The sequence below is a fragment of the Leiobunum rupestre genome, chromosome 10, assembly GCF_980474605.1.
Source record: "Leiobunum rupestre chromosome 10, qqLeiRupe1.1.hap1, whole genome shotgun sequence".
NCBI classification, from domain to species: Eukaryota; Metazoa; Arthropoda; class Arachnida; order Opiliones; family Sclerosomatidae; genus Leiobunum; species Leiobunum rupestre.
The window spans coordinates 53,717,409-53,737,266 of NC_143393.1; positions in this window are offsets into that span (position 1 = coordinate 53,717,409).

Below are 19,858 nucleotides of genomic sequence, written 5' to 3' on the forward strand. Positions count from 1 at the left end.
AAAGAAAATATGCCTTTTGAAAAGAGAATAAGTTGTAAATCTAATTAGCAATAATACACTTTTGAACCAGCCCAAATTCTGGCAACTATGTATAGATATTTGTATTTTATAGCCCAAAATGCAAAAACTTCAATGTTGAAATCTTAATAAAAGTAAAAAATATACTTGCCACTTTTTTCCACTAAATACATTTTTGGCCAGGCCGGTATTTACCACTATTTGCCACATTATTTTCCACCTGGTATTTACCACCCCGGAACCCTAAGGTCCACCTGTTAAAAATATAACTCCTGCTCGTTTCCTGTTCGCAACTGTACTTTTAATTATATCAATTAATTTTAATTTTATCTATAAATAATAAAAATCTTGCTGATTAAATTAATATATATAATAAATAATATAGAATAAATGCGGTTAATGAGTTCATAAAAACGTAAAGGAAGACGGACTTTTCCCAAAGTCGTTTGTATAAATATCTTTGCAACATAATTTGCCGTAACCCTAAGCACTCGGCCCGTCCCAAAAGTAAAAAAAAATCGGGGTTGGAGAGAAGAAGCCCCATACATACAGAACACACAAAATTCACCCATGTCTGAACACAAACACACAGTACACAAAACATTACAAAAGCACGAATTCGAATACAAACGTTCAAAAGCTGGTTTACACTAACAAGTTAGTCAAAACCGTCGTTACGGTGGGCATTAAAGTAAAAAAATATATCAGATGTAACGAGGAGTTTAGCCGTTACACTTGTTTTGCTCTGGTGAACCTTTTCCAAAGTTCATGAAACTGTCAACGCGGTGAATACACTTTGCCAACAGATACACCACAAAATTGTAAAACCCCTCCTAGGGAACTCTGTTATGGAAAAGTCTTATTAGAAGTAGGAGTTATAAAATATTAGTCTTGAAGTATTTTAAAGGATTAAATCAATCACGTTAGTATAATATATACCGCACGTGGGTTGGGGGTATCTATCTACACCAACTAGTTAAGGGGATTCTTGTTGACATCTTGGAAGAATAATGCAGACAATTACAAATAAACCAGACTGTATTGTAAATACGGGCAACTAGCTACTTTTTATAAAATATTAAACCACATACATTAATACAAGAGGACTTTTTTTAAACTTTTCTGTAAGTACAATCTCAAGAAACAAATGGTATTGATGGTCTTGTCTCACGCAGGGCCGTAGCGCACCTAGCAAAGCGGCAACGTTCACTTTTGTGCCATTCGCGGCGCGCGAATCGCGATTCACGTGCCAATTATTTAAAAGTTAATTACTTTTTCAATATATCACGATTTATCGCTGGCTCAAAACGTTTTATTTAATGTAATTAAGTCTCTAGTATTAGTTTTACTGTCGCGAGTTCCACCCAGGGGAAAATATCAATTTTTTCCAACTCAAAGCCTCAAAATTGCCAACTTCATGGAATATATTTCTCACTATCAACTGTCTAATTAAATTCATAGTCAATGGCTTTCATTTAATAATTTCACTAAAAATAAAAAAAATATCTAATGGATTACGGGAAATATTTGGTCGTATTATAGGTCCACAACATCCACCTTTTAGTCGTTATATCGGTCCGTCAGTCGAATGTCGTATTATATTTCCACAACATCCACCTTTTAGTCGCTATATCGGCCCGTCAGTCGAATGTCGTATTATAGGTGCACAACGTCCACCATCTACATGTAATCTAGTCTTTATATCTTCCAATTTCCTTATACGCAATTTACGAGGTAGCCGCCCCTTTTTCGAGGCTAGTGTTGTCGAAGCTAACGGCTTCCATGCACCGACAGGGAATGTCAGCCAGTGACGAAGGCGTGCCGATCGTATGACGGCACCCTAGGAAATGCTCTCGTAAATCAATTGGCCGACTGTTACTATTAGAAATGTTTCCGGCTGCCTAGCTATCTAGCTAACTTTTATCTTTTTCAAAGGATAGTCTCCAACGTATTCCTTATTCTTCTCTAATTTATAACTAACTAATATGTTGCCAATTAACTTATTAAATTACTAATTATACAATAAAATTTATAGGGGATCAAATTAATTAAGACTTAATTTCCAAGTTAAATTAAGTTCTGATAATCGATTTCTTTTTTTCAAATGTAAACAACCCGTCAACGCTTCTATACTCATACGACGTTATACAGGGTGTTTCAGAGGACTGAAAGGAGTCTAGCACAAATTTACAGGCGTTTTTTGGGAAACAAGGAGTGAAAAAGGTTAAGTGCCAGTGTGGACCTTAAAACCCTAAGTTCGCCAACTCCACCCAAATATCTGTCAGTAGCATCTTATTGTCGTACTGTTATTGATAGTATTAAATGTTCAAAACATCGGCGATCTAGTCTCTATATCCGACATACAGGGTGTTTTAAAGTTGTCTGGCATAAATTTAAAGGCGTGTTCTTTGGGTAACAAGGAGTGAAAAAGGTCCTAAGAAACGTTTTATAAAAACTGAATCGTTTACGAGGCCGTCAAAAATCGGCCTCCAAAACGTTGAAAAACGCGCAAATGTGCAGTTTCTATTATTCCTTGGACCCAATTGTTTTCTTTTACTAAGCATTTGGTTTTTATCAAGAAAAAAAGATAAGAAAACGATCACTAGTACCAAAAGTTCGTTCTTAATTAAAATAAGTATTCTACGTGTAGAAATTAACAATAACAAGGTGTTTCAAAGTGACCATGTCAATTAAATGAAAGTTACTTATTGAATTTCTTTTTTTCTTCACCAAATGGCATAAAAACAAATTTAACTGAATTACAAGAAATGTACAAAATGATCACTTGGGGGCACACGCAAATCATTCTTGAACCCGTTCGAACTTTCGAGGCGTGTTACGAATTCGCGACCGAAAACTATGGTTGCGCTCCCTAACGGCAGAACTACTCGTCAGAGGTCAAATTTAAAGCTAGCAAGTTAGAAACTTAAGCAGATGCTTGACGTAATTATACCCCTTCTATGGTTCGGTACCGTTGCGTCATCTGGACCCGTTTCAGTCACGAATAGTTTCACAGCGATCAATAATGCGTTTTCGCAGGTCGTCAATGTTGCGGACTTCAGTCTTGTGTACTAATTTTTCAAGATGTCCCCAGAACTTAAAGTTGGTTAAACGTCTGATGAGATAAATGAATAAAAATGTCTACAAACAAAATCTTATTAACCTTTCGCATCTAGAAGTACGCTATCGTTACGATTTGAAATAATGACTAGGTGGTTTCAATTACCAAGAGACACAGTAAAAAATTAATTTGTTTTATGTCTTCTCAGAGGTTACATGTACGGTTACCTAACAACATTACATTGATCATTGTCTTTACAAAAGTGGTTTGAAATGGCCCCCATTGGCGTGTAGGAAAGCTTGGACTCGTATTCGGAAAGATTCTCGAACACGACGAAAGATTTCTGGCATGTTTCGGATTGTGTCGCAGGCGTTCATTTTGCGTTGACGTAAGTCTTCAACGTCTCAAACTTCAGTCTTGTATATTAAGTCCTTAATATGGCCCCAAAGATAGAAATTATCGGGGTTCAAATCATGAGATCTGGTTGCCATGCAACAGTTCCCCTTCGACCTATCCACCTCTGAGGGAACTCGGCATCAAGATAAGCTCTAACCCGAAGGCTAAAATGAGGGGGTGCTCCGTCGTGTCTAAAACACAACTACTAGCGGTACGTCTTCAAGTAGCTCTGGTAAAGTGTCTTGTAGAAAGGTTAAGGACGACTCAACAGTTGGTCTTGTTTGTAGAAAATAAGCTCCAATCAAATGGTCGCCAAAAATTCCGCATAAGACGTTGAGACTAAACTACACTTGATGTGACCTAACGGTAGTCGCGTGAGGATTATCTTACTGCCACTCATGACAATTATGTAAATTGAAGGTTCCGTCATGCGATAAATTAGCTCCATCAGAAACTAGGAGCGGACTTAATTAATTGACGTGGTTAGTCAGCTCCTGAAACAACTGACCAAATTCAACTTGTCTTGGATAATTGGCCTCATTTAAAGATTGAACCTTTTGTAAATGGAATGGGTGGTACTGGTGTCCTCAAAGGATACGTCAGACAAGTACATGGTCAACTCGCAATTGACGTCCAACTTGCCTCGTACTTGTCGTGGGATCATCCTCGAAGAAAGCAAATAATTGTTCCTCCACGTCTTCTGGAACATCTCCTTCTGCAGTAGCAGGTCCCGTGGGTTGTATTTTTCCAGGTTATCTCAAGCGTCTGTCAACTGCCGTGAACGTTTGTCGATTTGGAAGCTGTCTTTGAAGAAAGTGCTCCGGATAAAAGTGCCGCGCTTCCACCGCATTTCCCTGACGAGTCCATACATAAGATGCATATCGGCATATTCTGCATTCGTGAAGTACGTCACAGCCTAGCAGGTTTAAGATACGAAATGTGAATTTAATTATTGAGGCCAGTGTTGCCGCTAGGTATTTTCTGGATGTACCTTTATAGAATACGGAAACGTACTTTTTGTACTTTTGCTATAACAAAACCAGGGCGTCACCTATTTCTGTATATTTTTTATGCCAAGAAGTTTTAATAGATGGCGCTCAACTTTATTTTTCTCAAAAATGATTCAATTTTAAATTGAAATAAGGTACAACCAATTTTTGGTAACTGGGTCATTCCATGACAAAACGCCTGCCACAGAACACCCGACCCCTTTCGATTTTGCCCAAATTTTGTATACAGGGTTTTTTGGGCCTAGGAAAACGATTTTGACAGTTTCATAACGATCGGTTCAGCCGTTTACGAGATACAGCATACGCGTTTTTTCAAAAGTACGCCTTGACCCCCTAAATGTTTTCTACTATATCTTAAGACATAATTATCGCAAAATCACATGTAATACCTCATTTTAAAGACAATGCGCACCCTAATATGAATATTTAATCAGAGTTGTCATTTGACGTAAATGGCATTAAAATCTGGGCCTTTAAATAATTTGACCTTTGACCTTGCCCAGACACCTCAGTCGTAGGTCAACGATTTTAGCATTTTTAAAAGTCCCACTATCGAATACATAATAATCACTCAAAATCTCAAAGTAATATTTGTAGTTTTCGAGATATTAATTTTTGAAATTTACCCCTCAAATTAATGAAAATGCTATTTTATACACGAAACTAGTTGACCTACTAAATAAATTAAAAATATTATTATTTTGGTAATTTTGAGTTTAGAATATCAAATACACTAATCGTAGATGTTTAATTTGGCCATGGTTAGAATACTGATTAATTGGAAAAGTATATACGACGACGGATACTTCATGGCGTGTTTAAAATAAATTAAGAATAATTGTTTTTAAAAACATATTTTCTTTTATTTACATTGCGAGCTTTCGGGTACGAGACCCCTTGTCAAGCGTCATCACTCAGACGATTATACGGCTAGAGTCGATTATACTCTAGCCGTATAATCGTCTGAGTGATGACGCTTGACAAGGGGTCTCGTACCCGAAAGCTCGCAATGTAAATAAAAGAAAATATGTTTTTAAAAACAATTATTCTTAATTTATTTTAAACACGCCATGAAGTATCCGTCGTCGTATATACTTTTCCAATTAATCAAATACACTAATTCTTAAATTAAGTTGAGTTATTTACATATTATTTTTAGTTTTGCATGTTATCTGTAGACAGAAGACATCACTAAATTGCTTGTCCTTAGTATAGTCTGGCGTTCAATATTATTGTAGCGTATCTTACTGCACCCTAAAATGGAAATGTGCTAGATATCTCAAGAAAACCCAATATTGCTCTTAGTCATATCGATTACGTTTTTAATAACGTAAAAATGTTTTAATATCTTTTTAATATATAATAGTTATAATTGAGTAGTTAAATATATTAACAGCGATAATTGAGTAGCGAAATAGAATTTATTTAACTGTATATTCTCGAACAAAGCCCTGAAATGGATCGAAATTGTTCGTTTTGGAGAGACAGTAGTAAATGTCATTTGCAAACACTTTCGAAAACAGTTGGTATCAACAACCATCTGTCCGAGGATGACAAATTAGTTCTTAGCAGCCGAACAGCTATACCTATGTCCAAAATAAGAAACATATGTCGTCACCATGAAGAACTTTTTATGAAAAGGTATTCAACGAGTCAAAAGAAGTGTATGAATCCTTTTGGGACTCACGACGCTGAAAGAAAGAGTGGACTAAAAACTATTTCATTGGATTTGTTCAAAAAATTAAAGTTACGAGGAATTGAAGTTATCGCTGGAAATAAGTTGTGCATCCAGTGTTTTATGTCTGCTGGAAAAAAAGTAAAGGATGAACTCCAAATACAGTTGGACGTTTCAGAAGTTCACACTGCACAAGAATCACAAGAAAGCGATTCTTTTTCATTTAGTCAACCTTGTTCATCGGGAGATGCGACGCAAGACGACAAAGCTATAGCTTTAGTGGCAGTTAACGAAACTCTAATAAACTTGGGAGAATCTCCTGTTAAAAGAAGTAAGAAATATATTCAATTTGAAAGAATTTATATATGTATACATATATAAATACATATATTTTTTAACTTTTGTACAGAAGGTTTGTCATCTCGCCAAAAAACAATTCTAAGCAGGACTAAGTTAAACGCTGTGAACAATTCATTGAAACGCAAATTAGAAGAGTCAATGGAAATTTCTCTTGATGAAACAGACGATAATATGGTTACGGACGATGTTTTTAGAAAGCTCGAAGAACATCGATTATATGAGAATATTTTGAACGAACTGAGAGAGAAATTCAATAACTCCAAGACATCATACGGCGAAAAGCTTCAGATCCTGACCTTGTCACCATTTGGAATACAACGCACAATGGAGGAATTTGGAGCACCAGAATACATGGTCAAACGAAGCAGGAATCTTAAATCTAGTCAAGGAATTCTTTCGCTACCAGAGAAACAATCGAAGGGATTAATATTGACCGAAGACGTTAAATCAAAGGTCGTTGAATTTTACGAAAATGACGATAACAGTCGTATGACACCTGGACAAAAGGAGTTTGTGTCAGTTAGAAACCACGAGACAGGTCAAAAAGAACATCATCAAAAGAGGCTTGTACTGCTGAACCTGAGAGAGCTCTATAACAAATTCAAGGAAGAGCATGATTTGACGTTAGGATTTTCGTCATTTTGTTATCTACGACCACCTTGGTGTGTATTAGCAGGTTCGTCAGGTACACATTCAGTGTGTGTCTGCACCTATCACCAAAATGTCAAGCTAATGATAACAGCTCTACCGTCTCCTTGTCCTTTAAAATGTGATATCGATTTCATGGCGCTCACCGTGTGTGACACTCAAAACAGGAATTGTATGATGAGGGTGTGCAAGGACTGTCCTGGGAAAAATGGTCTACTTGAAAATGAATATTTAACGAACCTTTTAGAAGATTTTGAAAATATAAAGTTCATGCAATGGGTGACAACTGACAGCACAAAGCTCATGACCTTGAGCGAGAGTGTTGAAAACTTTTTCGACTCTTTGGCCATTAAACTACTTGAACTAACGCGTCATCATTACACATCTAAGTCGCAATCTAATTATCTTAAAAACCTCAAAAAAACTCTAAAACCTGGTGACGTAATTGTTCTCGGTGATTTTGCGGAGAACTATTCCTTCGTAATTCAAGACAAAGCACAAGGGTTCCATTGGGACAATTCTCAAGCGACAGTGCATCCCTTCGTAATCTACTTCAGGGTAGTCGAAAACGGAGAACTTAACCACTTAAATTTTTGTATTATCAGTGATACCAGAACACATACAACCAATACTGTTCACAGTTTTTTAACTTATCTAATTCCAAATATAAAAACACATGTTCCTAATGTTAGAAAGCTAATTTATTTTACGGATGGATGTGCTGGACAGTATAAAAACAAATACAACTTTTCTAATCTCTGTTGCCACAAACAAGATTTTGGTTTGGACGCTGAATGGCATTTTTTTGCCACATCTCATGGCAAGGGACCTTGTGACGGAATTGGCGGAACAGTGAAGCGTAAAACAGCAAGAGTCAGTCTTCAGCGACCAGTGACTGGACAGATTTTGACTCCAACAGATATGTTTAATTTCTGCCTATCAAACTTCGAAAATATCAAGTTCATCTATGTTAAAAACGAAGAAATTGAGCGACAAAAGGAACTTTTAAAAGAAAGGTTTTCTAAACCCATAACAGTAAAAGGAACTCCAGGGTTTCATAAATTCGTTCCGAAATCGTTAAATGAAATCATGGTTTCTCCGTTATCTAATGACGATTCGCTAACCACAGTTAAGGTTTCGACTTTAGAATTGTCAGATACTCGAAATCAAGAGGCTGAAAACTTTAAAGTGGGAAATTTGGTAGCCAGCGTCTACAAAGGCCAACTTTACGTTGGATTAATTGAGGAAGTATCAGAAGAGTTTGGAGACTTCTTTGTAAACTTTTTGCGTCCCCCTGGTATTTCGGACAAATACACATGGCCCAGAAGGATCGATAGCAGTTGGGTGTCAAGTGAAAATGTTCTATGTGCAATTGAAATTCTTGTAGGTTTACCAAATTCGAAAGGCTATCAAATCAAAGAACACGATAAAAATAAAATTACCAAAGCCTTTTCCATGTATAAAGAAGTTTAAGCTGTTTTGTGTAAATAAAAAATTAATTGGTGTGTAAACTATAAAAATAAATGGTTTTGGTATTTCATTTTGTGTGTGGTGGGGTAAATTTCAAAAATTAATATCTCGAAAACTACAAATATTACTTTGAGATTTTGAGTGATTATTATGTATTCGATAGTGGGAATTTTAAAAATGCTAAAATCGTTGACCTACGACTGAGGTGTCTGGGCAAGGTCAAAGGTCAAATTATTTAAAGGCCCAGATTTTTATGACATTTACGTCAAATGACAACTCTGATTAAATATTCATATTAGGGTGCGCATTGTCTTTAAAATGAGGTATTACATGTGATTTTGCGATAATTATGTCATAAGATATACTAGAAAACATTTAGGGGGTCAAGGCGAACTTTTGAAAAAACGCGTATGCTGTATCTCGTAAACGGCTGAACCGATCGTTATGAAACTGTCAAAATCGTTTTCCTAGGCCCAAAAAACCTTGTATGCAAAATTTTGGCGAAATCGAAAGGGGTCGGGTGTTAAAATTAAAAAAAACTAGGTCGTTTTGTCATGGAATGACCCAACTTTGAACATGCATGAGTCTCAAAAGCCTAATTTTGTATATTATTGTAAATCTAACCTAGTCAGGAGCTTCTTCAAGGTCGTTTTTCTCATAATTTTACGGTTTTGAAAGACCTCGAAGGAAAATTTCCCAAAATTCTGAAACGTATTAAAATTCTCCTTAAAATTTTAAAAATGTACTTTTGTACTTGGTTATTTCAAATAGTACCGAAAAAGTACAAATGTACCAGTTTCAACACTGATTGAGGCCTCTCAATTTATTGCAAATTCAAGAATCTTACCCGTTAAAAAAAAATATTAGAACATGTGTTGTATACTAAAAACTGTAAACTAAAAACATTTTTTGTGGGTGACTATTTAATGAGACCATTAATTACACAAGCCAACTACATTCAGTGTACTAGCATCCGGGGAAAAACACGAAGATGAGCTAGATACGTTCGAAAACGCCTCATAAGGTGTTTAATTTGTTCCTACTTATGGCATTAGAAGAATAAATAAAACGAAATTCAATAATTCCCTTTTTTTAATAGGCGTAGTCACTTAGAAACACCTTGTTATTGTTAAAACGTATTTCTACACGTAGCTTACTTCTTTCATTTTAATAACGCACTTTTGATACTAGTTTATGTTTTTTATCGAAAAAGATAAAGCCATTTACTCGGATACAGTTCAATATTATAAAACGTTTCTTATAACCTTTTTCACTCCTGCTTACACAAACAACACGCCTTTAAATTTGTGCCAGACTTCGCCGATGTTTTGAACATATAATGCTACTAATAACAGTACGACAATAATAGTCCAAGAGCCCATGACAAAATAAGCATGTGATAAGGTACACGATAGGTCAAGATATTTTTTAATTAGGTTACTGATTTGTAACAAAGAACTGTTTGTCTTACGGGTCAAAGTGGGGGCTTTCCGGAAATACGAACCACGTGACGTCACTTCCGTTGACCTTGAAAATAGATATGACCTGATATTGGTATCATTCGATTGGTCTCAACGTGCTCTTACCAAATATCGCTAATTTAACGATCAAATCTGAACCAAGAGGCGTATAAGACTAAAAAACTAATTCTGAGCCCCTCCCAAATTTACATGTATAAGACAAAATTACTTTTTTAGTCTTATACGCCGTTTGGTTAAGATTTGAAGGTTATTTCAACCAACTTTATTCGGGAGCCTATGTGCAGCAGAGGTGAAATCATTACAGCTATAGTTTGTTCAAAGAAAACGATACTACTATTGAAGTTCGCTTAAGTTTGTGCAAGACGAAGAAATGCGAAAGATATTTGCCGTTCGATAGGATTTTACCTTTGCCTATTTACTAAATTCACCCAATCAGGTTTTTCTTCTTCGTGTGTCCTATTTAATCAATTAAAGCGCTTTATCCAGGTAATATCGTTCAATGCTGTCTTTCTTCTTCGTGTACCCTATTTAGTCAATTAAAGATATTTATCCACGTAGTATCGTCCAACCATAATTTTATTCTGCGTGTGCCCTATTCAATCAATTATAGCGCTCTATGCGCGTATTCTCGTTCAGTCATGTTTTTCTTCATCGTGGACCCTTTTTAATTAATTAAATCGATTTATCCACGTAGTATCGTCCAACCATAATTTTATTCTGCGTGTGCCCTATTCAATCAATTATAGCGCTCTATGCGCGTATTCTCGTTCAGTCATGTTTTTCTTCATCGTGGACCCTTTTTAATTAATTAAATCGATTTATCCACGTAGTATCGTCCAACCATAATTTTATTCTGCGTGTGCCCTATTCAATCAATTATAGCGCTCTATGCGCGTATTCTCGTTCAGTCATGTTTTTCTTCATCGTGGACCCTTTTTAATTAATTAAATCGATTTATCCACGTAGTATCGTCCAACCATAATTTTATTCTGCGTGTGCCCTATTCAATCAATTATAGCGCTCTATGCGCGTATTCTCGTTCAGTCATGTTTTTCTTCATCGTGGACCCTTTTTAATTAATTAAATCGATTTATCCACGTAGTATCGTCCAACCATAATTTTATTCTGCGTGTGCCCTATTCAATCAATTATAGCGCTCTATGCGCGTATTCTCGTTCAGTCATGTTTTTCTTCATCGTGGACCCTTTTTAATTAATTAAATCGATTTATCCACGTAGTATCGTCCAACCATAATTTTATTCTGCGTGTGCCCTATTCAATCAATTATAGCGCTCTATGCGCGTATTCTCGTTCAGTCATGTTTTTCTTCATCGTGGACCCTTTTTAATTAATTAAATCGATTTATCCACGTAGTATCGTCCAACCATAATTTTATTCTGCGTGTGCCCTATTCAATCAATTATAGCGCTCTATGCGCGTATTCTCGTTCAGTCATGTTTTTCTTCATCGTGGACCCTTTTTAATTAATTAAATCGATTTATCCACGTAGTATCGTCCAACCATAATTTTATTCTGCGTGTGCCCTATTCAATCAATTATAGCGCTCTATGCGCGTATTCTCGTTCAGTCATGTTTTTCTTCATCGTGGACCCTTTTTAATTAATTAAATCGATTTATCCACGTAGTATCGTCCAACCATAATTTTATTCTGCGTGTGCCCTATTCAATCAATTATAGCGCTCTATGCGCGTATTCTCGTTCAGTCATGTTTTTCTTCATCGTGGACCCTTTTTAATTAATTAAATCGATTTATCCACGTAGTATCGTCCAACCATAATTTTATTCTGCGTGTGCCCTATTCAATCAATTATAGCGCTCTATGCGCGTATTCTCGTTCAGTCATGTTTTTCTTCATCGTGGACCCTTTTTAATTAATTAAATCGATTTATCCACGTAGTATCGTCCAACCATAATTTTATTCTGCGTGTGCCCTATTCAATCAATTATAGCGCTCTATGCGCGTATTCTCGTTCAGTCATGTTTTTCTTCATCGTGGACCCTTTTTAATTAACTAAATCGATTTATCCACGTAGTATCGTCCAACCATAATTTTATTCTGCGTGTGCCCTATTCAATCAATTATAGCGCTCTATGCGCGTATTCTCGTTCAGTCATGTTTTTCTTCATCGTGGACCCTTTTTAATTAATTAAATCGATTTATCCACGTAGTATCGACCAATCATTTTTGTCATAACTACGCTCTTCGCAACCCACGTGCACAAATTGGTTGGGAACCTGTGTCTTCAATCTCAAGACGGAAAAAACTAGTTAATTAGGTAATTGTCGTCTGACCGTGGCTAAGGAATAAGGATAAATCGAAACAATGGGCGAACACTTAAATTTCCCTTTTATTATCCCATTAACTCAGGCGAAGTGGATTAAACAACAGAATTACGGGGCATTATGGTGTTCGACTTGTACACGGACGACTGGTCCAAGAGCTGCGGCAAAGATATCCCTCTCGTCACGATCGTCAAAAATATTTTCAATTCTTGATGTGGAAAAATAACCGGTTTGTTGAACACACTTGGAAAACGTCGCTCGCGTAATAGATAGAAGAGTCAATGCACTTGTAACGTATGCCTTAAGCAGCTGTGATGAAGTTTTTAGCTATTCTGCCGAATAAATAATTTCCCACTTGTAATCCGGGTTGGATTAAAATGAAGATCGTTTGTAAGTGGCTCGTCCTTTTATCAATTTTTAGAAACAGTGCCGCGCAGCGCTACCCCATCGTTTGCTATTACTCGTTTTGGGGCCTGGGTAAAGATTTGCAGCCGGAGAAAATCGACCCGTCGTTGTGTACCCACATTATTGCGGGTTTCGCGTCTGTTTCGGGAAACCGAGTCGGAGCGAGTGCCGAAAAACTGGACGCGTTTCGTAAAGTGGCCCAGTTTAAGGAAACGTTTCCCGCCTTGAAAGTGATGTTTTCTATCGGTGGAGGAGGCAAGGATTCGGGGTTCGCCCAAGCCGTCAGCAGCTCCGAAAACCGACAGACGTAAGATCTATTACATAGTTTTTACTTATAACAACTCTCTCTTAATACTCTGAATACTCTACCCGACATCCACATTTTTATATTCATCTAGTAAATTAAGGATTTCACTTCGGATAAATAGACGCTAGCATAAACTCTATTTATGTCTTATTCAACTTGTTAAAAAGTTCCACGCGCGTTTTCATATTTTAGCGTAAATGGGCTCGAGCGATTTCGTGCGTGCTCCCTGAAATAGTAGTTATTATTTTAGGAGAACGAGTAGAAATGATATTAGGAGAATGTGTAATTATCATTTTAGGAGAACGAGTAGTAATCATATTGTGAGAATGTGTAATTATAATTTTAGTAGAACGAGTAGTAATGATATTAGGAGAATGTGTAATTATCATTTTAGGAGAACAAGTAGTAATCATATTAGGATAATGTGTAATTATCATTTTATTAGAAAGAGTAGTAATCATATTAGGAGAATGTGTAATTATCATTTTAGAAGAACGAGTATAGTAATCATATTAGGAGAATGTGTAATTATCATTTTAGGAGAATGAGTATAGTAATCATATTAGGAGAATGTGTAATTATCATTTTAGGAGAACGAGCAGATATTAGGAGAATGTGTAATTATCATTTTAGGAGAACGAGTAGATATTAGGAGAATGTGTAATTATCATTTTAGGAGAACGAGTAGATATCATATTAGGAGAATTAGTATAGTTATCATTTCATGAGAATAAGTATAGTTATCATTTCATGAGAATAAGTATAGTTATCATTTCATGAGAATAAGTATAGTTATCATTTCATGAGAATGAGTAGTTATCATTTTAGGAGAATGAATAGTTATCATATTACGAGAATGAATAATTATTATTTTAGGACGAGTAGATCATATCATAGTAGGAGAATGAGTAGTTATCATTTTAGGAGAATGCGTAGTTATCATTTTAGGATAATGAATTGTTATTATTTTAGGACGAGTAGATATCATATTAGGACAAAGAGTAGATATCATATAAGGAGAACGAGTAGATATCATAATATGATAATGAGTAGATATCATAATATGATAATGAGTAGATATCATAATATGATAATGAGTAGATATCATATTAGGATAATGAGTAATTTTGATTTTAGGAGAACGAGTATATATCATATTAGGAGAATGAGTAGTTATCATTTTAGGAGAACGAGTAGATATATTAGGAGAACGAGTAGATATATTAGGAGAACGAGTAGATATATTAGGAGAATGAGTAGTTATAATTTTAGAAGAACGAGTAGATATCATTTCATGAGATTGAGCCAGCAAGTTGGAACAGGCCAAGGAACAGATACATCTATTTATACCACAACAAAAAGAAATTTCTTAAAGGGATCTTAATTTCGAAATTTTAGTGTACGGGTAATCATTTAGCTCTTATCTGGGATGCATCTACCTGATTCCAACGTCAAACTAAATTTCAGTCCGCTTCCCTTTCCGTCACGTGACATAGGCATTACTTCCCATTTTGGGTGATTCTGTTTACCAACCCCAAAAAATCAAATGATTATGTGATCCTTTAAACATACACCTAAGTAAAATTACTATTCGGGACATGTAACAGCATAAGACTATCAAGGCCCCCTATGTTTGAATTGTGCATAAGGTCCTATTTTTTCAGCACTAGACAGGCGTGGGAGAAATCAAAATTAGGATTTACGCTACCTAGCGGAGAAAAAGAGCAAATCCTCGCAATCCCCTCACCCCTACATCCTATAATACCGTTTGCCATCTACGAAACAGTTTCAGGTAGCAGGAATTAGCTTAACGTCAAAATCCCATTCGTTTCAAACTTAGGGGGGGCCTTGATAGCCTTATGGTAACAGTATATTACTTAATATTGCTGGGAATATTTATGTCGCCCAATGAGTTCCAACTTTACCGTGTTGCGGTAAATAACCGTAATTTTCATTTTTTTAAATGTTTTTTTTACGATTAAAACAAGGAATACAAAGAAGAAACGCTTTTGTTGGGTATTATACATTTTATAAATTACCACAATAGGTTATAAATGCCCAAAAATGTTCAATTATCTTCATTTTGAGATGCATGATCAGTATCATCATATTCCTCAGGGTTCTCACTATCGTTTTCATCCTCGTCAGATTCATCGATAGTTAATTGAACCGGCATAAACACAGTGGCGTAGCTGATGGTCCGCAGGGCCCGCGGTGCGGGGGCCTCGAGTTTCGGGGATGGGTGGCGCTAACTTTAAAAAAATTAAAAAGGGGGGCCTCATAAGAGATTTTTGCGGGGGGGCCTCTGAGTTCTAAGCTACGCCACTGCATAAACAGGGCTAGACATAAGTATAATTCCTATTAAACGTATCAAACTATTCTAACACGGCCTTCGACTCCTTGGAAATTCGCAACCAAAACGAATCTAGGTGGCGCAGCGGTGCCTAGCTCTTCGAGTTAGTGCGTTACGCGGCTTACGCCTATGATCTATTGTTTGCTGGAGTGAAATTACATTATTAAACGATGCAAAAATACACTAAAACGCGAATAACGTTAGGTTTTGAGTTTTGTAATCTTGTGCGACGTATTTTACGTACATTTTAGCCCGAAAGATCAAAGAAAATTGAGAAACAGTGAAACACGAATACGTAGGTAAATTACCATTTTCGAAATTTACCTGAGAAAATTGTAAATTACTGTTACCAGGGTAATTTACCGCGTAAATTACCAGGGTAAATTACCGATTCGTATCTCGAAACGCGCCTTATATATGTCTGTGAGCATTGTCTACAAACAAAAGTTTGTTTTCGCGTACCCTGGCTTACCGCAAATATATCCTGGTAAACTCGTACCTGCTTAGCTTTAATTAAAAAAATATTAATCGCGTTTACAATTTGTAATAGGCATGCTGATTTAATTAGAATAACACTCGGTAGCTTTAATTCTCTCGATATATTGATCTAAAAAAATTGTAAAATGAATCTAGCTGACGTTTTAATTAAAATTCTAGCCGAAGAGTAATGGAAATAAAATGTCCCTCGTAATAATAAAGATAATATAAACATCGTACGCTAGATTCGAAATCCCTGCCTGGTGCGTTTCCTTAAAATAAAACAATATACCGGGTGTTTTGAATTGCTCTGACTGGGCATTTTTCTCAGAAACTGCCAGATATAGGGTTGCGAAATTTTCAGGGTATTATTTCTGGTGTGCGATCGCTTCAAATCCTACTTTTCAGAAAATTCGGATATAATTTCGGGTCTTTGCAAGACATATTATTTAACCGGTAGGTGTTAGAAAAAACGTTTCAATGATAAAGTTTTAAAGTACTGTCGAAAATGTTCAAAGAATTTGGCTTCATTGGAAATAACACTTTTTTCACGAAGATATGAGCTGATGAAAAAACCAAGTCCTTAGGGGCCAATAGTCTTCACATTTTTGTACGTAAATGAATGAAATGTCTGAAAGATTAAACTGAAAATTTTATTCAAGAAACGAGCGTCTGATCATTACAGGAGTGACAAGTTCGAAGGCTGCAATGATTCGGTGACGCAAATCTTCGAGGTTCTCAACGAGCGTCACGTAAACTTGTGCTTTGATCAAAGAGTATAAAAACTACGTAACCTAGAGATATAATGACGGTCGAAAGCAGTAAAGGAAGTTGTAGCAACCGGGGAGGGAAGGCACTCAGTGAATTTGCACTTCAAATTCCGGTACCGCAGCGCCACTACGGCAGTATTTAGTACAATAAATAATAAAACCGGAGAAAAATGGCAGTTACGGTGTTGCGGAGGTGCTAAATTTGGCATTTTGGATATTTAATTGTCTAATATCTGTCAATTCAAAAAAGTGACAGTAATTGGTTACTGTTTCGTGATTTTTTTAGTTAGAATTTGTGGAATCGTTGTTTCGGTGTTTATTTTCAAAAAGTGAAGAATAAGGCGTTTGTTCTCTAACGTTGCCAAGTCCTAAAGGTAACCAATTCCTTAAGGAATTTTCAAGAATGTTGAACTAAATCAAAATGATTGCCACTTAAAACTGCCGTAGTGGCGCTGCGGTACCGAAATTTGAAGTGCAAATTCACTGAGTGACTTCCCCCCCGGTTGCTACAACTTCCTTTACTGCTTTCGACCGTCATTATATCTCTAGGTTACGTAGTTTTTATACTCTTTGCTTTGATGAACCCCCACAAGAAAAAGTCCATCGGAATTAGGTCCGGAGACCTTGCAGGCCATCGAACGTGAACGTTCCTGCCAACCCAACGCTGAGGGAACTCGTTGTTAAGATGCTCCACTACACATCTAGGTACGTGGGGTGGTGCGCCGTCATGTTGGTACCACATCTGTCTGTAAGTTTCCAGCGGAATATCTTCTAAAGCGTCTGCTATTTCGTAGCGTTGTCCATTAAGACGAGCTGGGAGGAAAAATGGGCCAATAACTCGATCCCCGAGCAAACCCGCCCAAATATTCAGTCGGAGCTGTTGTTGATGATGGTGAGGAAAACCCCAGTGAGGACTTTCGTCACACCACATGTGGGTGTTTTGATGGTTGAAAGGCCCATCTCTCCCAAAGGAACAATCGTCGGTCACCAGCATTATATTGATGAAATTTGGGTTCTCATCAGACATGGTTATTAACCAGTTGCTGAAATCAAATCTACGTTCCATATCTCCTTCTTGGTGGAGGTTCGCTCAATACGGATGAAAGTTGCGATTGGGAACAGTATTCCACACGTAGTTCGTCGATAATCCGAGATCGTCGATTGCACCTCTGGCACTTGCTCGAGGATACGCAACAAAATAAGCTAGAACAGTGTCTTCCATGTTGATGTTCTGACGACCTGGTCCACGAAATATGGGATTGACATTTCCGTAAATCTGAAAGTCACGAACAGTTTCCAGAACGGTGTTGTGGCTTGGTCTTCTATCTGGATATTGAAGGGGGAACAATTCACTAACCTTATGCGCGTTATGATTCGCTTCACCATAAAATAACTCGACTATAAAAGCACGCTGATCACGAGACTAATTTAGTGCTATGTTGATTAGACTCGATAAACGTTAGAGAATGGTTGAAAACATAAATATTTAACATTAAATACTAATTGAAAACTTGACCTTTGTGCGTAGTTGGCCTACTGATACGATTTTAGGCATACTGTAGGCCTAAGTTGGCGTTTTGGTATATTACATGTACTTTTTTAAGGAATTTAACATTTTAACGTGATTTCTTTAATTTACGTACAAAAATGACAAGGCTATTGCCCCTATGGACCGATTTTTTTTCATCAGCTCATATCTTCGTAAAAAATTGTTCTTTTCCTAAGAAACCAATTTCTTTTTTTTTATTCGTGATTGTAACGTGTGGAACAAATTTATTCCGCTCGTCCACCTGATTAATCAGGGCGCGATATGTGTAATTGCCACGCCAACGGGGGGATACGTTGGGACAGGGGTGGGGACACCCGTGGCGGAAATATTCCGACCACCCGTTGGGGGATTGGTGGCCGTCCTCACTCGGCCATCCACAAACTCTGCCTCCTAGACGCTTGGGATTACAGAAGTACGCCACTACTCCCGGCTGAAACCAATTTCTTGAACATTTTCGACAGCATTCTACAACATTCTCATTGAAAAGTTTTTTCTAGCACCTACCGGTGAAAAAATAATTTTTACAAAAACACGAAATTATTTCCGATTTTTCTGAAATTTAGGATTTAAAGCGATCCCACACTAGAAATAATACCCTGAAAATTTCGCAACTCTCTTGCAGTTTCTGGGGGGGAAATGCCCAGTCAGAGCAATTCAAAACACCCTGTATAATGAAAAGAATCAAATGATTTTCTCTGCGCCACGAGCTTAAGCTTTTTAGTACTTTATCGACTCGAGAGCGTGCGTGCTCACTATCTTCAATAACTATACTTAGTGACGTAGAAAAAACATTTAGCCGTGACCTTCGTATTTTTTAGAAACTAAAAAGGGTTTACCCACTTTCAAAAATTAGTTCGATATTTACCATGGTTCACAACTATAGATAAAACCACGGTCAACTTTGATTATGCGCTGTTCTGTTCACGCAAGAGCGCGTCATCAAAGTTGGCCTTGATAGGACAAAACAGTGACCGATGGAGTAACAGTCACCCCAAATCTTTAAGACCACTTACTCGAGATTAACATATTTCATTGGCAAAGTATCTTGGTATTATCCTTGGGGAAAGTGTGCCTTAACATATCTTTAATTATTAAGGTGGTCCTTGGTACCACTGATCCCTAAATCTTTGATTAAGATTTTAAGGATTTCTTAAAAAATATGGGTCGATCAGTTCCAGGCTCGGAGAAAACAGAGAAAGGAATAGATATTTCTTCTCGGGATATTTTAGGACTACGCAATTCCGGCAAGGGCGTATCCAGGATTTTATTTCAGGGGGGTTTTGAGGGATGAATTTCACCCCCCCCCGTCATCAGCATTTCGGGGGGGGGGCTTAAATACGCCCTTGAGTTCCGATAACGTCATGACTTAATATTGATACAAAATTAACCGGCAATATATGACGGAAAGCAATATCTGTCAATCGTCGAGATAGCTATAGTTTCTTTTCCTCTTATATTTTTCCTTCGCAAAAATAGACTTTTGTTCGTGCCTAAAAGTTAATAATTTTTAAACGGACAATATTTCACCGAAATAAGCGTTAGTTTTCATTCTGAAAGCGTTTTAATTTTCAGTA